Raw genomic sequence first — 17815 nt, 5'->3', positions numbered from 1 at the left:
TTGTATGGATGACCTAGAGGTAGAGCTCCTAATGCACCATCTATTTCTACTTCTCGACCTTTTACTTCTAGACCTTCTACTTCTAAACCTTTTATTTCTACTACTACTGAGCCTTCACCTAGTTTATAGGATTTGTTGAATGAGAGATACTTGGAGCACCAGTAAAAAATATTTATGATACATAGTTGTATGCAAGATATGGATATCAAATTTGATCATATGGCAAAATATGTTCGGAGGAAGAGTTATTATGATGCAACATATGACGAGGCATTAGTGATTTTTTTTTGGGAGATCATTCAGTTGAGTTTCTTACATGCCCTTGATTTTCTCCAAATGAGCCCCACAAATCCATGGATGAAGATATATCCTTTGATGATGAGGAGGAGGAGGATTAGATTAAGCTTACTTTTTGAAGTAGATGTGATTTTTAGATCCTTCTAATTGCGGACTTTTGATGTATGCTTTATGTAGAACTGCTTCATGTACTTTTATTTTTTACTACTGTATTTACTACTGTATTTGCTCCTATTTATCTAGTTTGCTTGTGTGTTAGAGTAGTCTTTTACATTGCAAATTTTCATGATCTACATGTTCTAATTTAAATTTTATATTGCTCAGCAAATGTTTTTACTAATTGTAGTTGTATTATTCCATGTGAAGAACTTCTAAATTTTTCTCACTTCATGCTTAATTTGCACAAAAATGTTTTAAATTATTTAAAAATTTAAGTTTGGGGGCAGGGAGAAAAACTTTTTAAAAACTAGACTTTATTTGTCCTCGTTAAATTATATTTTTAAATTTTTTTAACATAGCGTGTGATATGTGGTGTTAACTTTAGAAGAATATATTTTTGATCCTACAATGTTATAACAGTCTTAAGTAAAATTTTCAAGTAGCAAAGCGTAGTTCAAAAGTTAAGGTGTTTGATATGAAAGTTAGGATTATGCTTTTATTATTAAGAGTAGCGAAATTGTATTTTTGAAATGCTATGAGATCTTAGATATATACATAAAAAAGAATTGCAGACTATGAAAAATCAATTTTAAACTAATACACACAATTAAGTGAAGAAATTTGATGGGATTTTAACTTTAAGAAGAGGATAGTGAAGTTCAAAATCATTAAAGGCTATCCATATATAGTAATCCTTGCATAAAAACAAAAGATAAAAAGTAAGGATTAAAAAGATCCTAAAAGAAAAATAAAATAAAATAAAATAAAAAGCAAAAAGAAAATAATGTGAGGAGAAGCTTGATGCCTAATCAAAAACTGGCTTCACTTAAATCAACTTAAAGGAAGTGATTTAATCATATTTCTAAGCATATTTACAACTTTAAAGTATTAGTATATTTACTAGTAGAGTTCTCATAAAATTATTTTTCTTTAATTTTTTTGAGACATATAAGTATGAAAAATCACAATTATTTTTGAAATGAATAGAAAAATTAGAATTCCTAGACTTGATTATTGAATATTCTTACACATTTGTTCTAACCTAAGTTATTAAAAAAAATTTAATTCTACTATTACATTTTTTTGGATAAGAAATATAAGATGCTATAAGTGAATGCCACTATCACATCTTATAATGTTTTATTTAGTAAAATGGCTACTTGAGGAAAAATAACAATTAAGTTTAGGGAATTGATGTGTCTAAAATTTACTGGTTTTATATGAACATTTTATACCTATTTTTTAGCATATTATGCTTTAATAAAAGGTTTATGCTTTAATGAAAGGTAACTTTTGTGTTTTTGGTTGTAGGCTCATGAAAAAAGATTTTAATAGCAAAAAGGAGAAAAAATGCATTAAAATGGAGCAAAATGAGCCAAATCAAGTTAACTGCCAAAAATAACCAAGCTGACGCTTAGGCCCTAGATGGAATTTGTGGTTGGCTCCTAGGTGTGATAGTTTGGTGCATATGTGCCAAAAATAGTAACACTTATATTCATTAAATTTGGACAAATTTTGAAAAGATGTTTGAAGCAACCCTTGGTGATTTTTGAAGCTCTATATATTGGGATTAATTCTGAATGAAAGGGAGGAGTTTTGGAGTCGTATTGAGAGAGGAGAGAGTTTTAGAGTCGTATTGAGAAAGGGAGGATCCTAGAGTAGGCGGCTACCTTAGTGAGTCTGTGTGAGTCTTTCTGAGTTCTAGAGTATTGTGAGTATTGTAAGAGTCTTGTGGAGTCAAAGAAGTCAGGATACTTCGTAGGAGTGCTTGGGGAAACATTTGAGATAAGTTTTGTATCTTTTTATTTTGTATGTTGGATTTGAGTTCTATAAATATGTTTTTTTTTATATCTCCATGAATTCTGAGTAGTTTTCCTCTTTCTCCTTGTAATAAGAAGTAATTATGTTGTGGATTTGATTTACTTAGAACTTTTTTTATTCTACAAATTTGTGTTGGTATTTTCAGAGGTTCTTCATTTACTTTGCAAACTGACCATTTATTTTGTTAAATTTTTTTCAAAAACTTACAGACTGAGAGAGCTAAGATTTCTTTAACTAGTGAGTATCACATTTCACTTCAAAAAGAGCCATGGTGATCGCCCGATGGGAGGTGCAAGTAGATGGGGAGATAAGATTTCATGGGTGTAAATTTGATGTTTGTAGGGTGATAGGCTAGATTCTTTGATTAATTTGGACTAGAGATTGGAACTAAGGGTCACTGATAGGTTCTATAGAGAGGGCACAGTGGATAATCTAGAGGTGAGAAGCTAGAGCCTACCCAACACTACTATACATGTCAACGCCAACTTTAGATTAGTCAATGTTCTATATGCTCGGAAGTGGAAAAGAATAGGATTGCTCTTATTTATCATAATACATCAATTAAAATTCTAAATATTTGCATTCCTACACTGATTATGAATTATTTGCAAAGAGAAAGTCTCTTTACGTATATTGAACTTTCTAATCTTAGTTATTTTTTAATCTTTGCATTTACTTTTAATTTGCACTTGTAGGAATTAGTAAACTTTATTTCACACCTAACTTTATTTCACACCTGTTTCACACCTGAATTACTTTCATATTTTCCTAAAATTTATTCCACTATTTAAATTAAATGTTTTTCTTAGTCACATACATAAAATTATTGCTTCCCCCGTGACATCGATACTGGGGTTTTAAAAGAAAATTATATATTACTTGAAATGATACATATACTTGCGTAGTACCCCTAGTGTGAAAACTATTACTTTAAATTTTATGCCATTACATTCGTCACACTATCCACTAAATATAAATTGGGTCAAGTTTTTTGCCATATTTTAGAATATAAATATTTGTGTAATTTCTTGTCGGTCAGTTAGTTTGCACAATTCCAAACATTTGGGGGGGGCACACGAGTAAATGGCTCAGAGACAAAGATAACTCTTCAGAGGCAGATGTTACTTCATACGCTTTCATATGCTTTCCATGATATACAACAGACAACAGTATTAGATTGTGCTTTGATGTATTAGATTTTCTGAAGAGTAACAAAGTTTTCTTTTGCCACCATGTGCAATTGATTTATTGTCATTGGACAAAATGTTGGATTGAGTCCTACGAATACTAACAAAAAAATTATATCAATATATATATATATATATATGCCAATAATAAAAATCACACATAAGACTTCTTAAAAGCCTCAAATTTGTAAAGCTTTCGCTAAATCGACAATCCCAACACCAACGCTCACAAAATCTCTACATGCACAAATTTCATGAACCCACAGATGCCCTCACAAATTTACACCTCTTCTCGATCAACACAAGCTTCACGCATCCACAAATTTCCACAACTCTACCAATTCACCACATTTTGTCATCTTACACCTCCATTTTGGTTGGATACCAAGTCTTTGAACCTTTCTTCTCAACAGAGTGCAATTTTTCACCTCTTAGGTTGGGATACCACATCCTCCAGGATATTCCTTTCTAATGTGCAATTCTTAACCTCTTCGGTCAAAATACCACTTCATCTGGGATCTCTCTTTCTAATGTGCAATTCTTCACCTCTTAGGTCGGGATATGACATCCTCCAAGATCTCCCTTCCTAATGTGCAATTCTTCACCTCTTAGTTTGGATACTACATGCTCCGGGATCTCCCTTCCTAATGTGCAATTCTTCACCTCTTAGATCGGGATACCACATCCTCCGAGATCTCGCTTCCTAATGTACAATTCATCTCCTCTTAGGTCGTGATACAACATCCTCTAGGATCTCCCTTCCTAATGTGCAATTCTTCACCACTTAGGTCGGGATACCACTTCCTCCAGGATCTCCCTTCCTAATGTGCAATTATACACCTCTTAGGTTGGGAAACCACATCCTTTGGGATCTCCCTTCCTAATGTGCAACCCTTCACCTCTTAGGTCTAGATACCACATCCTTCAGGATCTCCCAACCACATCCTCTGGGACCTCCCTTCCTAATGTTCAATTTCTCACCTCTTAGGTCGGGATACCACATCCTTTGGGATCTACCTTCCTAATGTCTAATTCTTCTCCTCATAGGTCAGGATACCACATCCTCCAGGATCTCCCTTACTAAGGAGCTATTCTCCACCTCTTAGGTTGGGATTTGATATCCTCCAAGATCTCCCTTTCTAATGTACAATTCTCCACCACTTAGGTTGAGATACCACATCCTCCGAGATATCCCTTCCTAATGTGCAATTCTCCACCTCTTAGGTTGGGATACCACATCCTCTAGAATTTCCCTTCCTAATGTGCAATTCTTCGCCTCTTAGGTTGGGATACCACATTCTCCAGGATCTCTCTTCCTAATGTGCAACTATGTAGCTCTTAAGTTGGGATACCAAGTCCTCTGTGGCCTTCCTTCCTAATGTAACACTCCTCCACTATCTTGGGTTGAAATACCAAGTCTCTGAGCCTCCCTTCCAAATATATTGCAATCTCCATTTTTGCTACCTTTTCCTCATTCGGTCTCTGAGTTGGATGTGAGTCCTTATGCTTTCCATCTCAACCCAATTCCCTCTCTCAGATAAATTTGAAATTTCCAAGACATAGAATTAAAAAGGAAATCAAAATCAACATAAAATAAATTAAATTCACCTTGACTACGAGATTCTCGACACGGAATCCAGATGGTTGCCCCTCTAATTTCATAAAACACCCCTTTATAAAGGTGAATAGAACAAAGATCACGACAAAAATTTATAGCTTCAATTAAAATACACTCACTAATTCCCCAACAAAAACCTCTTCGGCTTTTTTGATTTTAGCCCAGTTTGCTCAAATTTGAAGTCTCATTCATGTCTCTGCACCGTTATAAGTATTAGGGCTTAGACGGATGTGTTGGTTTTTTTGATCTCTTAGGTCAACAACAATAAGTGTGGTTTGCTTGCCCAGCAAATCACACCTATTAGAGATGATGAACCTAAAATATATAGTATTTTTATACACACTTTTATACCTATTTTTTAGATATTGCACTTCAATGAGAGGTATTTGTGTGTTTTTCTTCCAGGTACAATCAAATGGATTAAAAAATGCTAAAGGAGTGAAAAATTGTCAAATTTGGAGCAAAAATGACGAAGGTGCAAAAAGAGTTGGGGCGTCTAAGCGCCCAGCACTGGCGCCTATGCGCTAGCAAGCCACACCTAAACACCAGGTACCTCGCGCTTAAGCACCATAAGTAGTTATTTGATGATTCATTGAATTTAGATGAATTTTTGAAGAGGTATTTGAAGCAACCCTTGGTAAAAATGTGGGAAATAATTCATGGACACAAAAATTCATTCAGTTGGCTTTTGAAAGGAGGAACTTCTAGAAGATTCATTGAATGGAGACACATTTTGAAGAGACATCAAGGCACCTTTTGGATTTTTATTAAAGAAGACTTGGATATCAAAGGAGGAGGCCAACCATTAGACATCCATAGCTATCATTCATCTAAGTAATTGTCGTCGTCGTCGTCAGCCAGTTTCTTTTTATTTTGGGTATTAGTTTTGTATTCTGATTGAAGCGAGAGAATTCAAAGGAACTTCAAGACATTTGGTGGAGAGGATTTGAGATAAGTGTTTATCTTTGTGACTACACTTGGTTTTAACTTACATTTCTTGTTTGTGTGCATGATTTCTACTTTTAAACTCATGTGTGATTGTGTTTTCTCCTTGGATTCTGAGTAGTTTTCTTTATCTTTTTCCTTAAAATGATAAGTGATTAAGTATTTAAAGGAAGTTGTGTGAAGTATTAGACTTCAATGTTGGAAGAAGTTGTGTTGATTTAAAACCTTGCACTTCATTTACTTCTTGATTTGACCAATTAAGATGTTAATACCTATTGTGAGAACATGTAAGACCTGTGATGGTATTGTCTCAGTGAAAAAGTGGTTAGAATCACATAGTGATTTCATGAATGAGAATGTAGTTCAAGGAGTTGAGTACAAATAAATAGGAAAATAAACTTTTCAAGGGTGTAGAATTAGAGGACTTTAGAGTGATAGGCTAAAGCCCCCAATTTGATTTATAATTTAGGTTTTGATATGAGATGTTAGCCCCCAAGTTAAGGGAGAGCTAGTATCTTCCCTACCTAACCGGTATTCAATATTATTCAAACTATAGATTAGCCAATATTCTTTATAGCATCTCTAGTAAGGGTAAAGAATATTATTGCTCCTATTTGGCACAACACATTTAGCATACTTCCACAGCATAATTTTTATACTTATTACTGACTCATTATAAGGAAAAAGATATTTTATTTATGTTGCGTTCATCTCGTAAAAATTTAGTTAAGCTAATTAGTTGCTAACTTAATTTTCATAAACCAAAAATTATAAAAAAAATCGAATTTTAATTCCTGTTATAACATCTTAAGTTTAAGTAAGGATATTTTGCTAAGTAGATTTTTTTCATCTAAACTTTCTAGTTTTTTTTAAAGTGCATATTGCAGTCTTTTGTTTGGGTTCGATATTCGGGGCTTAATCAAAAAGTCATATATTATTGGGTCCTATATTACTTGATAACGATACGTATACTTGTGTAGTATCTCATATTTAATTATTATAATTGTATTCTTATTTGTTTCATAGTGGAAAACTTACCTAGCTTTTGCTTTGGATCATTTTTTTGGCTTTGTTAATAATTAAGAATAATTTTTAAGGAAAATAGGCATATAATTGCTTACATCACATTTTACATCTATATAGAAAGACGGGATCAACTTTTTGGCACCGTTGTCGGGGAAGCAAAATTTAGAAAATTATAAAAACTTTCAAAAATAAGTGTTTAGAAAGCAAAAATTTCTATTTTTATAAAGTCTTATTTAAACTTTAAGATTTATTACAAGAATATTGTAGTGTTGTTTTTATATTAAGTTCTTGTTTGTGAGTTTTTATTTTTATTTTTATTTTTATTTTATGACTTTTATAGTAATGTATGTGTAGTTCAGGCTCCACAGGATTGGTGCCTTACGATTCTAAATTAGGAAGAACTATTAGAAAAATTAAAAAATAAAAAAATTACTGAAAGTTTCAAGAAATGGTAAATCAAAATAATCAAAATGCTGAAGAGTTTAGATCTTTAAGAGATTATGCAAACCATGCAGTGGATGAACTTCATTGTAGTGTTCAAAAATCCATTGTAGTGACTAAATAATTTGAGCCTAAACCCGTTATTATCCAAATGGTATCAAATAATCAGTTTGGGGGTACCAACTGAAGATCCAAATTTACGTCTTGCTTATTTTCTAGAGTTGTGTGCTACATTTAAATATGATAATGTATCAAATGATTCTATAAGACTTAGATTATTTTCTTTCTCACTTAGTGAAAAACCTAAGATATGGTTATATTTGTTATCATCTGGATCTATCAGAATTTGGAGTGTTTTAGCGTAGAAATTCCTTGCTAAATATTTTCCACCATAAAAAACTGTGAAGCTAAAAAATGATATTACATTTTTTTTTCCATTTTGAAGGAGAATCTATTTATGAAACATGGGAACAATTTAAAGAAAACACCATGTTATACTAGATTGGTTGATAATTCAAAAATTTTATAATGGATTAGCTGGATCTCTTAGATCTATTATCGATGCCACTGTTGGTGGTTCATTGATGTCAAAACCATTTAATGATGCTTATTCTTTAATTAAAGAAATGGCTACAAATAATTTTTGATGGAATTTTGAAAGGGATCTTAAGAAAGTAGCCAATGTTAATGAAATTGATGCTTTTGTCATGTTAGCAAATCAAGTTGCTACAATTTCAAGGAAGTTAGACCAATGTTGAATAAATTTTTCTCAACAAATTTCCATGATTGAAGAAAATTTATTAGGCCAAATGGTAGGTTCTCAAGCATCATTAGAAACTTTTAATGCTATAAATAATAAGCAGAATAACTCATATTCAAATTATTATAACCCAGGTTGGAAGAACCATCCCAACTTTAATTGGAATCATACTTCGGGTGGTAATAGTATTAATCAGCAATGGGGGAACAATCAAGTAAACCTATTGGGAAACGGGACCAACCAAGAGAATAGTAATTATAGACCTAATTATCCTCCAGGTTTAATAGTAATCCATAATTTAAGGAGAAGAAGTTGTTTATAGAAGAAGTGGTGTTACAAATGGGAAATCAATTACAAAGTCAAGGAGCTACAATTAGAAATATTGAGAATAAGTTTGGACAAATAGCAAATTCATTAAGTAATAGATCCCAAGAAACACTTCTTAGTAATACAAAAGTAAATCCAAAAGACCAGAATAAAGAGCAAGTAAAAGATGTTCAACTTAGAAGTGGAAGAGAATTGGAAGGTAGAGTTTAAAAAGAAACTGAAGTAGAGAGAGAAGAGAATGAAGAACCAAAAGAGGATGCTCTGAAAGGTTTAGAGAGACCTATTTATCCACTTAAAGTTGACTTAGAAAACCATCACCTTCATTTCCTCATAGGCTCTAACAACAAAAGTTGGATAAGCAATTCTCAAAATTTTTAGAAATTTTTAAGAAGCTTACAATTATTATTCCATTTGTTGAAGCTCTAGAACAAATGTCAAGCTATGTAAAGTTTATAAAGGATATTATTGATACAAAAAGGAGGTTCAAAGATAATGAATTTGTTGCACTTAGTGAGGAGTGCAGTGCTATAATTCAGAAAAAGCTTTTTGAAAAGCTTAAAAATCCTAGTAGCTTTACAATTCCATGTGCAATAGGAGACAGCTTTTGTGGGAAAACTGCAATAGGAGACAAATTTTATGGGAAAGCTTTATGTGATTTAGGTGTAAGCATCAACCTTATGCCATTATTGATATTTAAATGATTGGGATTAGGAGAAATAACCCTTACTACTATAACTCTGCAATTAGCAGATCGTTCATTAACATATCCTAAATGAGTTATAGAAGATATCCTAGTGAAAGTGGATCAATTTATCTTTCTTGTTGATTTCATTGTACTAGATATGGAGGAAGATAAGGAGATACCTATCATTTTGAGGAGACCTTTCCTAGTCACAAGAAGAACAATGAAAGATGTGTAGAAAGGAGAATTAACTATTTGATTCAATGATCAAATAGTTACTTTTAGTATTTTCAATAATATTTCCAAATCAATGAGATACCCTGCAATAGGTAAATATGATGAATGTTATAGAATGGATGTTATAAGATACTTAAGTGAAAGCCATTTCAAAACAACTTATGAAGAGAAATCTGAAATGAAAGAGTTGTAACACAAGCAAGAAGAGAAATTCTATCAATATGAAGATTTATATAAGGAAGATTCAAAATAATGTTCAAGAAAGTTTTGAAGTTTTGGACACGATAGAAAAAGATACATCTTTTTATCCATCAATTAGAAAACCTCTTGCGCTTGAGTTGAAGTTTCTTCCTGAACATTTGAAGTATGTCTTTTTAGGTGATTCCTCTACATTACCTGTTATAATTTCCTCAAAATTAACTACAAAAGAAGAAGAGAGTTCGATGAAAACTGTAAAGTGTTACAAGAATGGCTTTGGAGGACAATTGCTGATACAAAAGGAATCAATCCTTCAATTTCTATGCATAGAATTCATATGGAAGAGAACTGGAAACCCAGGGCTGATTCTCAAAGGAGATTGAATCACGTTATGAAAGAAGTTGTAAAGAAAGAATTTTTAAAATAGTTAGATGCCGAAATTATCTACCCTATTTGCATGGGTTAGTCTGATTCACTGTGTTTCTAAGAAAGGGGGAGTGATTGTGACTTTAAATGAACATAGCAAGTTAAGACCAATAAGAAAAGTCACAGAATGGAAAATATACATTGATTATAGAAAGTTAAATCTTATCACAAAGAAATATCAATTTCCACTCCCCTCTCTAGATCAAATGTTGGATAAACTAGCTGGGCTTAAATACTTTTATTTTCTGAATCGATATACTGGTTATCATCAAATACAAATAGCTCCAAAGGATCAAGAGAAAATAACTTTTACGAGTCCTTATGGTACATTTTCTTTTAGAAGAATGCCCTTTGGTTTATGTAATGCACGTGCTACATTTCAAAGATCTAAGATGACTATTTTTGTGATTTAATTGAAAAAGGGATTCAAGTTTTTTTGGATGAATTTTCAGTGTTTGAAACTTCATTTGAATAATGTTTAGAACATTTATCAAAAGTTCTTAAGCACTGTGAAGAAACAAATTTAGTCCTTAATTGGGAAAAATGTCAATTTGTGGTAGCATGAGGAATAGTTTTGGGACATAAAATTTCAGAAAATGGTATGGAAAACTTCAAGTTATCTCTAATTTACCTCGCCCAACAAGTGTGAAGGAAATTATGAGTTTTTTAGGACATTATGGATTCTATAATCGGTATATTAAAGACTTTTCAAAAATTGCTAAGCCACTATGCCATTTACTTAAAAAATATATAATTTTTAATTTTGATAAAGAGTGCCTAAAAGCTTTTGAATTATTAAAAGAAAGATTAGTCACTGCACCAATTATTATTTCACAAGATAAGAGAAAACTATTTGAATTGGTGTGTGATGCTAGTGATTATGTTATTGGAGCTGTTTTAGGACACATGATAAGATTTTCAAGGTTATCTACTATGCTAGTAGAACTCTTAATAAGGCTCAAATTAATTATACCACAACTGAGAAAGAGTTATTAGTAGTAGTATATGCTTTTGATAAATTTAGATCTACTTAATTAGAACTAAATGTATTGTGTATACAAATCATTGTGCTATTAAGTATTTAATGAAAAAGAAGAATGCAAAACCAAGGCTTATAAGATGGATTCTTCTTTTGCAAGAATTTGAATTTGAGATAGTAGATAGAAAGGGAGCTGAGAATCAAATTATTGATCATCTGTCCAGGCTTGAATTAAAGAAACCACTCAATTTTGAAAAGAAAATTAATGAACATTTTTCAGATAAAAAATTGTTCAATATTAGTAAGTGGTGTGTTCCATGGTATGCAGACACTGTAAATTTCATTGTTAGTGATATTATACCTATGGAATAACACACCAACAGAAAAGGAAATTTTTATTTGAAACTAAGACTTAATTTTGGGATGACCCATTTTTATATAAACAAGGAAAGGATCTTATTATTCGAAGATATGTACCTTTAGAAGAAACTTATGAAATTATCCAAAAATGTCATAATTTTGATTTTGGGGGACATTTTGGTGTTGATAAAACAACATACAAAATTTTACAATCTGAATTTTATTGGTCAATAATCTTTAGAGATGTTAATGCTTATATTAAAATGTGTGATCGATATCAACGAGTAGGCAATATATCTAGGAGGAACGAGATGCCCCTCAATTATGTGTTAGAAGTTGAGATATTTGATGTTAGTGGATTAGATTTCATGAGACCATTTATACCATCTTTCAGAAATTTATATATATTGTTAGCAATAGACTATGTATCCAAATGGATAGAAGCTGTTGCTTTACCGCGATGTGATGCTCAAATTATTGCAAAGTGTTGGAGAATAAACATATTTTATAGATTTGGGATGTCGAGAGTAATTACAACTGATGGAAAACTTTTGGAATTGAGCACAACATTTCCACAACCTATCATCCTTAAACTAGTGGTCTTGCTGAGCTGTCCAATTGTGATATTAAAAGAATATTGGAAAAAACTATTAATCCTAATAGGAAAGATTGGTTTGCTATGACTATGCTTTATGGGTTTATAGGACTGCATATAAATCTCCTATAGGAATGTCCCCACACAGGCTAATATTTGGGAAAGCATGTCACTTACTAGTTGAACTTGAGCATAAAACATATTGAGCCATTAAAGAATTTAATTACAATTTAAAGAATGTCAGTGAGAAAAGGTTATTGAAATTAAATGAGTTTGAAGAGATAAGGAATGATACTTATGAAAGTGTTAAGATTTACAAAGAAAAGATGAAGATGTGGCATGATTGGAGGATTCTTACTAAAATTTTCAACTAGGGAAATAATTTTTGATTTATAATTCAAGGTTAAAATTATTTATAGGAAAACTTAAGTCTAGGTGGATGGGCCCATTTGTTGTGATGAAAGTTTATCCCTGTGGAACTATGGATATCAAAGATCCTAATAGTAACAAAATATTTAAAGTGAATGATCACAAGTTGAAATCCTACCTTTTAGGTGACCAACTTAATCTGAATGATTTTATGATGTTGGGTCAACCAAAATAAGCACTAGTTACATCGGGCTGCGACGTTAAACCAGGCGCTCTATGGGAGGCAACCCATAGTTATCTGTTTGTTTGTTTTTATTGTTATGTTGTTGTGTGTGATTTAGAAAATTCTAGTAGTATTTTGAATATATAATGATTTAGTGATTATTCTAAGACCTTAAAAGATGACTTAACATGTTAGAATGTGTTTTTGAATGTTAAGTTGACCTGTGCTAAATTGAGCACCGTCACTTAAGTGCGACAATTAAAAAACATATGCAAATTTTGGTTTTTAGAAGTTTTAACGAAAATTTGGTTGGCTCTACTGTGGGAGACAGTTTTAAGACGTGTATAAGATTTTTAGGAGTAGTTTAGAGCCTATAAATAGAAGGGTATGAGGAGAAGTCTTACCACACTTCCACCCTAAATTGTAAGTGAAAAAAGAGAGTTTTGGAAAAATGTCATTTTAGGAGAGTGATTTAGAGAAGGAGGAAGCAATGGGAAATAAGTTTATTAGTCGATTGCGCAAGAGATATACAATGGATTTCTCACCGTTAGTATCGAAGGAATATCAGAGAAAATCACTAAAATTGAGGCTGACGTGGCTTCAATTAAATCAAAAGTGATGAAAGTTAACGCACATTTGGATCATATAGAATGGCAACTTAAGATGCAGTTTAGCCATACCAGTTTTATAGAAGAAGCGGGCAAGGCTATGTATTTGAAGAATAAATGGATTGAAGAAGATTCAACCAGAGTTATTAACTATCGTCCGTTGTTTCAGATTTACATTCCAAATGCTAAAGGAGAGACTAGTGATAGGCCAAGATTTGTTCTACCAACTACATAATGAAATTAAGTTCATGGTTTAGTGTTTATGTGATTAGTTTTTTATTGTTTAATGTTAAGTGTGTTTAGTATGATTTTAATGTGATGATTGTCTAGTATTTGTGTTAGGAATTTTCTCATCCGAGACTATTTGGACTGAGAATTTATGTATTTAAAAATGTTTTTAATAATTTGTGAATAAATATAAGTATTTGTTTATGTTAAATTTTATTTTATTTTGCGTTGAATTGAATTAGTTAAGATTGGAGAATCTTGAGTAAGTGGAGAGATGAAAGGGAAGAAAATGGTCATTAAAGAATTATGAGACCATGTAGGGTTGGTTAACTTAGGCTAGGAGTGCATTTCACTTAAATCAAAAAATCAAAATTTGTGCACTGGCGCCTATGCGCCAAGATCCCAAGCTTAAGCGTTCCCTAAACTAAGAGACAAGTGCCTAAGCGTCGAACCATTCACGCTTAAGAGCAGGTTCACAAAAGTTTCACGAACGGTTTTTAAGTGGTAAATCAATCGAAAAAAGCAATTATCGCACCTTTCCTTCGCCTTCAACCTCAAGATTTCGCAATTTTGGAGCCAGAGCTTACCCCATTTTGATGATTTCTTAGCACACCTTATTTTGAAGATTTCTTGGTGATTTGGAGTAAGAATTGCTAGATTTGATATCTTTGAGGTAAGAGCTTGACTTCTATGTAAATTTTTTTTATTTTTACCATGTTTTTTTAGCACATTTATGAGCTACCCAAAAATCACTTTTCATGGTGAAAATTTGAGAAAAAGCTATGAAAAATACATGGATTTGGTAGTTTAAGCTTTTAGGAGTTATGTTTAGTGATTTAGAGTTGAATCCAGAATTTATTCTGAATTTTATACAATTGTTTTTAGAAATGGAACTAAGAATGAAGAGGAGCTTAGCATTGTGGGCACATAATGGACACCACAGCCATCTTCAACAGCAAGAGGATCTACAACATCATATCTTTTCTTAGAATTAAATAACCAGACATAGGATTTTGAGGTTGTTTGCTTATGCAACATAAATTCTTAACTCATCTTTAGGCCTTTTGTATAGCCCTATTGTACAATAAAAGCCCTAACTCGTCTTAGAATTCTGAAGTTGTCGTTTGTCACGACCTAAATCCTCACATCTTTCAGGCTATTTGTGTGATCTTTTCATACAAGTGTAAGCCCTAATTAATAAAATTGACAGGATTAAATATTTAAAATATTCTTTCTCAAAATTGAAGCCAAACATTAGGATGGTTTGGGAAGTCACTGAAGTTCTCATCGGGATCTATGACATCCCCTAGTTCTTCCTCCTTTGGATTCAAAAAACAAAATATTCCAAATTTGAGTCATTCCCCTTTCACACATCTTTGTCTGATCTCGTTGAAAAATTTTATCCTTATGACCTCCTTGTAGATAACATTTCTTGATTTTTATTGAGAGTTTTCTTAGGTGAATTCGGTTATCTAATATGTAATTAACTATAGGAGCTTGCCCTTATAGGAAGCTTTTTCCGAACCCAGCTTAATATAAAACCTATTTAATTCTTTGTATTAAATAGGAAAACCTATTGATAAATAAAATGGTTTTGCAGACCAAACAAATGTCATATATTTCCTAGTTTATTTGATCGAGTCTCACCCTCAAGTTTTGTGTTTATCTTTCGGGATAGATACAGAGTTTGAGGTATAGTGCTCTTTCATTTAAACTATGAAAGAGATGTGATCAGTTTGATTTCATATTTTTCTAAACTTTGTGTAAATTAAAATGTCCTTCCAAAGCGGATTACGAGATTTCAATTCTGGCGCCCAACAACTTCTGATGGGCCGCTCCACAACCAAAAAATAGTGTCGACAGGGACCCATAAACTTTTAGCAGATCTTTCAGGCATGAAAGCAGTGTTTTAATTGGTGCAACCATGCCTATAAGTGATTACTTTTAGTGGGCATTAATTTTTAATATGGAACATGTTTGATATATGAAATTTTTTACATGAAATTATGGGGATGTATGATAGAAAGTTCTTATCCCCCGCCTCAAATATGGACAATTACAAGCATTCTACAAGGACATTTTGGGGAGTCTCATGGGACAAAGGAGGGTTGTATTTGGGAAAGCTTTTTTCCTTACATTACTCTTTTATTTTATCAAAAATTTTGACTTGTAGGGGTAGTTGAGGGGGGGTGAGAATAAGGTAAATAGTGTGGATTATTATGGAGGAGTTTGGAGAGCTTTATTAAGAAAGAAGAGGAGAAACCTAATGCTTCTTCATCCTTTTCTTTGTCTTTCTTCACTTTCTTCATCTTCTTCTTCCTCCACCTTCTTCTTCCTCATCTTTTTCTTTTACTTCACATTTTCTTGAGGTGAAAGGAAGAGAGCCTTTCTTGGAGCTTCTTTCGAGGAGAGGAGGGCCATCCTTTTCAACTTAGAAAGCAAAGAGAGCACATCATCAATCATCGTGGTGGTAAGATTTCCTTAAAACTTGTTTTTTCCTCTTTTCTAAAAATACATTTTAGGTTGATGCTAGGGAAATAGGATTAAGTTGATGTTAGAGAAGCCTCCTTAGGTTACGGAGCGTTTTCTTGCTTTTCTCCCAAGATTCTTAAATGATTTGTCCAAGGCCTCTTGTTTAAACCATAATTTCAAAATTTTAGTAATCTTGCATTTGTTGTGATGGTTCAATAATATACATGAAATGATGAAACCTTTAAGTCTAGTGAATGGAAGAACCACTTTAATCTTCCTTTCTCTAGTTCATGAGAGTTTTTCTCTATGAAAAAACCTATCACACTTAAGTCACACAAATGGAGATGGGTATATTATTTTCATGAGAAATAATGTGTTGATACATCTCATTATCAATACAACTCAAAACCCATGAGAGGTCATTAGGTAGACCAATTTTCCATCAAATAGATTTGGGGTTTCATCATTTTGAAAATGTGTGCTTCTTTGAAATAAAAAAAATGCTTTTGTATTTTTTGTGTCATTTACCATCATATTTCTCATATTAAACATGATTTTGAAATGTTTCATAAAAATATTTTTTGTAGTGTGCTTGCGATTTAGCATGACACATGCATGAAAATTTCATTTTATGTTGTGCTTATGATTTAACATGATATGTATGTTAAAAAAATGCTCTCACATGTTTCTTGCAATGTTGGCAATCACATCATGTCACACGTGCAAATTGCATTATGCACTTACACTGAATTGTCATATTTCCTATATATGCATATGCCCCATATGCTTATTTTAGGTAATTGTAGTTGCATTTGCATGTGTAGTGTTCCTTATATGAGTACATGCCCTTATGTGATTATGTTGGATACTGCACTTTCACTTGCACATCCAATTTCCCGACGTGAGCATATGTTTCCATATACTAAAGTTGGATATCTTCATATCAAATGCACTAAACATCATGCATTTGCATTTGCATTTGCATGCAATTCTCTGTCATGTGTACATCACATTGTGCACTTGCATTTGCATTCACATAGTTTTCCTTACATAGGCATGTTCCCTCACATGCTTATGTTAGATAGCACATTTGCACTCACATGTTTGATGCTCTTACATGAGTATATGTCCCCATATACTCATGTTAGATATTCATATATCATACGAAAGGGATCTAACATACAAAACACACTTAGAGTATGACTTCACCTAGTATGAGTCATACCACCTAGTACCTATGGCATCACTTAGAATTGCCATAAGAAGTAATGTCACATCATCTAGTGTAATACCACCTAGCTTGTGAACCCATCTAGCATACCTCGTCTCTTCACCTAGGTGCACGACTCCACATACACCTAATATTTATGGAAACACCAAGCATTAGAGTATACAAATCATGTCATGTTGTCACAATAATTCTACTAGCATGATTTTTTACTTCATTATTTTCTTCGCTTGCTTTCATGTGCGATCGCTTTACCTAGTGTGATCATATTTAACAAGCAAATTACATATATTCCTACTAGGGTTGTAAACAAACGGAACACGAATGAACAGAGTTTGTGTTTATGTTCAGCTCGTTTGAAATTTAGTTTGTTTGAAATAAGCTCGTGTTTGAAATTGTTTGTGAAGTCACTGTTCGTGTTTGTTTCTTAATGAACAAGTCGAACACGAACTGTTTACAAACGACGAGCTAGTTTGACATCCCTAATATTGTTATATATAAATAATATATTATATTGATTATATAACTTATATATATATATATATATATATATATATTAGTATATTACTAATATAGTATATTAATATTAATTTATTATATATTATAATTTATAAAATTTAGTTTTTTAA

Source organism: Phalaenopsis equestris, unplaced genomic scaffold (assembly GCF_001263595.1).
Source record: "Phalaenopsis equestris unplaced genomic scaffold, ASM126359v1 Scaffold000374, whole genome shotgun sequence".
In the NCBI taxonomy this organism is placed as follows: Eukaryota; Viridiplantae; Streptophyta; class Magnoliopsida; order Asparagales; family Orchidaceae; genus Phalaenopsis; species Phalaenopsis equestris.
The sequence above is the reverse complement of the archived record's forward strand: the minus strand, read 5'-3'. Positions refer to the sequence as shown.